Source organism: Phascolarctos cinereus, unplaced genomic scaffold (genome assembly GCF_003287225.1).
Source record: "Phascolarctos cinereus isolate Bilbo 61053 unplaced genomic scaffold, phaCin_HiC Scaffold_3;HRSCAF=262, whole genome shotgun sequence".
Taxonomy (NCBI): domain Eukaryota; kingdom Metazoa; phylum Chordata; class Mammalia; order Diprotodontia; family Phascolarctidae; genus Phascolarctos; species Phascolarctos cinereus.
This window is the reverse complement of record NW_027555736.1, coordinates 95,997,727-96,002,198: the sequence shown is the minus strand read 5'-3', so window position 1 is coordinate 96,002,198 and position 4,472 is coordinate 95,997,727. Positions and strand designations below refer to the sequence as shown.

The window sequence follows — 4,472 nt, the reverse complement described above, 5'->3', positions numbered from 1 at the left end:
TAATGTTACTCTATGTAATAGGTGATAGGAAAAAGAATAAATTGTACAATTAATAAGTAATTATACAAAAGAAAATAAGATAACATGGCAAAACTTGTGGGATGCAGCTAAAGTATCTCTTAGAGAAAAATATTCATTTTAGAACACATTTGCTTTAAAAAAAATTACCAAGAAGACCAAAGAATATAGCAAAAAGCCTAGAAAAATCAATGAATTATTTAAAAACAAACACCAAAGCAGAAACTTAAAATTTTAGAGAGAAATACAATTGAAAACAAAAAGACTATTGAGCTAAGTTTAAAAAAAACCTAAGAGCTATTTGATAAAAAACAAAACAAAACAATGAAATAGATAAATCATCAGCTAGTCTTATTTTTTAAGAGGGAAAAAGCTTTTTTTGCCTTCTCTTTCCCTTTTCCCCTTTCTGCCTTTTTCCTTCTCTTTACCCTCCCCTCAAGATGAGATCTTCTCTGTTTCTATAAGATTTGGGAGATAAAAAATGGGCTGTGTCTTGAGATGTAGAGGAAGATGGTCAGCAGGACAAAGGGGACTATTGATTCACTCATCTGTGGAAATGCCTCTGGTAAAGGTCCTGAGGGTGAACGACAGAGTCACTGAAGTTGACATAATAACGAACCATCATCTGCAGGAAACTAGCTTCACAAAAGAATCTTACAAAAAAATACATCAAAGATTGTAAGAAGTCAATCAAAGGCAGACTTGAGGGACAAAAGCTACAGTAAAACCTTTCATGATGCAAGCTGCAGAACGAATCAAGCATATTCTTGCTAATTTCAAAAACCAGCAGTCCTTTATAGGCAAAAGCGTGAAACCATGGTGGCTCTGCTAGACTTCCCTGAGGATGGTGTGACCCCATTTATGATTTTCTTTAAGGATGGTTAAAAAATTGGAGAAACGTTAACAAATTAAGTTGATTATTTTAGATCGCCTCTCATCTACACAACAGCAGAGTTTGGACTGATGTCATGCTGTGATTTATTCATTTATTCTTGACCTGGATTTATTTGGAGTGGAGACTTTTTTTTTTGAAAACATGGCATGCAGGATATTTAAATTAAAACATATGTGACATCACCCAAAATTAGAAAAAGAGAGGAAAAGCAAAATTAGCAATGAGAAAGGGGAATTCACAGCAAATGACGAGTAAAATTTTCAAATCATCAGAAACTACTATGCCAAATTATTTGTTAACAAAACTGAAAACATTTTTATCCAAGGTGTCACCCCATCACCTCCATTTCCTTCCCAATGGAAAATTAGACTCTGACCCTAGAACTTTGCTGGACTTTGAGAGACCAGTTTTGGCTTTATCTACTCCCCAGATGTCTCTAGCCATACCATCACATGTGTATTCTGCTCCGCTTCCAACTCCTCTTTACGTATACTCTTCCCCCTTTAGAATGTAAGCTCCTTAAAGGTGAGAAATGTCTAGCATGATTTATCTATATCCTCAGCACTTAGCACAGATCCTGGCATATAGTAAGCATTTCTATGTCTGTCTGTCTGTCTGTCTATCTATTTGTCAATCATCTATCTCTCTCTTTCTATGTCTATCATTTATATATGTCTGTATCAACTTCTCTACCTCTATGTCCATCACATATCTATCTCACAATCATTTTTGTATATCAACTATCTCCATCTCTTTTTGTGTTTATGTGTGTCTATTATCTCTCATGTCTATTATGTCTATTTCTCTATCTACATCTATTATCTCCCTCTATCTATGTCTATCATCAATCAATCTATTTCTCAATCATTTTATCTCTGTCTCTACCTATCTGTGCCTGGCACATAGCAGGCACTAAATATTTATATGTTTATTGGCTGACTGACCAATGAAATCACAACAATCCTTAGACAAAATATAGTACTATTACTAAAATGTACAAATCCCCCAATCTATAGGAATAAAAGGACCTTTTTTAATAGGATCAAAAGTACCTACCTAAAGCCATGAACCATCATTATTCACTATGGAAAAGTATTGGAAACTTTCCTGATAAGATCAGAGCTGAAGAAAGGATGCTTATTATTTCCACTATTATTTGTGATAGTATTATGTGAAATATACAGAGAATAATAATAATAGAATTAGAAAAAAGGGTAGTGAAATAATGAGAAAAAAGGGAATAAGCATACGTGAAGAGGGGCAGAATTATCTGTATTTGTAGGTACAGCTAGGTGGTACAGTGGATGGAGTGCCATGCCTAGAGTCAGGAAGACCTGAGTTCAAATTCAGCTTCAGAGACCAGCTGTGTGACCCTGGGTAAATCATTTAACCATGTTTATCCCAGTTTTCTCATCTGTAAAATGAGCTGAAGAAAGCAATGACAAACCACTCCAATATCTTTGCCAAGAAAACCTCATACAGGGTCATGAAGAGTCAGATATGACCGAAATGACTGAACAATGACAACAACAAAACAAATCTCAGAGCCTCACTGAAAAATAAATTTAGATAACAACTTCAGGAAGACAGCAGAATCCACCATCTCCACAAAAATTACCATTTTGGTATGTTATTAGCAAAATCCAGGAAGACAAGATAGAAAGAAAAATAACTAATGTCTACATAGCACTTTGAAGATCTGCAAATTATTTTACACTTGGATACTTTATCCAATTTTTCTTGATTCCCCCAAGATCACATGAGACAGATGCTATTATTATCCCAATTTTCCTGATAAGGAAATAATAGTTTTAAGTGATTTGCCTGAGGAATCCTGCCTGAATCAGGATTCAAATCCAGATGGACATGTAATTAAAGAATAAACACTTTGCAGCATGGGTCACTGTGGACAAATACTGAAAGGTAGTAAGAAGGCTGGAGCTTGATGCCAAGAACAAACTAGAAGTGTTATAAAGGTCATGGTTAAAGATGTGTATGATTATACGTGCAAGATTATCTTTCAGATAGCAAGAATAAAGACAACTGATGGATGGTCTTCATGTCTCCAGTGCACTGGGTGGATCTTCTATGGTGGATTTATGGAATGATATCATGGAACATTATGGAATGTGTCACACAGGATGGGAAAGCATTGAGCAATTGGGATGTGTAGACTATGGAATGATGGCAGGATGATAAATCTAGATTTAGAAGGGACCTCAGAGGCTATCCAATTCCACCCCCTTATTTTACAGATGAGGAAATTGAACTTGAGGGAGGTTAAATGATATGCCCAAGGTCATACAGATAGCATGTGTCAGAGGCAGTATTTGAACCCAGGTTCTCTGACTTTAAAGCCAGTGCTCTTTCCCCTACTTATGGAGGAAATAACAACACCAATGAAACTATGGTCCTACCCAAGAATCAGAGTACTATATTGAAGTAGGCAGGTTGTAAATTGTACCTTTAGACTCAAACAATGAAGAGAAAACTGGCGTAGTAAAAAGAATATTTGGAATTAGATGATTGTGGTTCCAATCCCAGATCTCTTGCTTATAACCTTTGTGACTTTGGGGACATGAATTCATTTCTCTGAGACTTGGCCTTTTAATCTGAAAAAGGATAAGGTGTACTGGATGGCCTCTGAGGGTCCTTCTGGTTCTAAATCTGTGGTCCTGCCATCATTCTGTAATGAAATCCCTGCCTGTCTGTCTGTAGTGGGAGTATTTATCATGCACATGACAATGTCAGTGGGAAGTTCTACTACATAAAAAATACTAAAATCAGTTCCACTTCAGCTTTTCTTTGGGGTGGGATGGGGAAAAGAGTAGTAGGGAGAAGGATTTAGAGGCTATTAAGGTTAGAGATTTGCCCAGTAAAGTTTTACCATTTTTATTAATATGTTACTAACAAAGGACATGAAAACATAGGTATCAGGACCTGATGCACACCTGATAATGTATCTCCCCTGTGCCAAGTTAAAAATCAACCCTGTTATTTTCAATGAAACTATTACTACCCATATGTCCCAAAGCCTCAATTCAACCTTATTGCAAAAATAGGCATGAGTGTTTAAAAAAAAAGTTGGTAGAATAATGAAGTCACTTTTCCCCCTTGTCACACACAGAGCATGGTCAGTGAATTTTCCTTCTTTGCTGAATTTTGCACATCATTCTGACCCCTGATGAGTGAGTGGGGAGGGAGGGGGTGACATATACAATAGTTCAGAAAGTTTCATGCTAGAAAATCCCAGAAGGAAAATTGTGGGGCTAATGTATCCTGCAACCCAGCCTGGGGTCACTGACCCTTCTCTAAGTGCCTTCAAACCCAATTCAATACTCCTACTGTACTATAAAGTTCCGCTATGTTTTCTTCCATGATAAAGGTGATGTATCCCATGGAGAGAGAGAGAAAAAAAGCATTGTAATATAACTTCCTTTTGGAAGCAGCCTTATGTAGCCATGCGATCTGGCAGGGTAACTGTGAGAATATAAATAGGAATGCTTTATAGAGGAGCCTTTAGCAGGACAGTACAATTAAAAATGAACTACAGCTCCTA

General features: G+C 36.5%; 1 pseudogene; it reads left to right on the top strand.

Annotated features, from left to right (window-relative positions):
• Positions 1-528: 528 nt before the first annotated feature.
• LOC110209604 (translationally-controlled tumor protein-like) lies at positions 529-903 on the top strand (annotated as a pseudogene).
• The last annotated feature ends 3,569 nt before the right edge of the window (positions 904-4,472 follow it).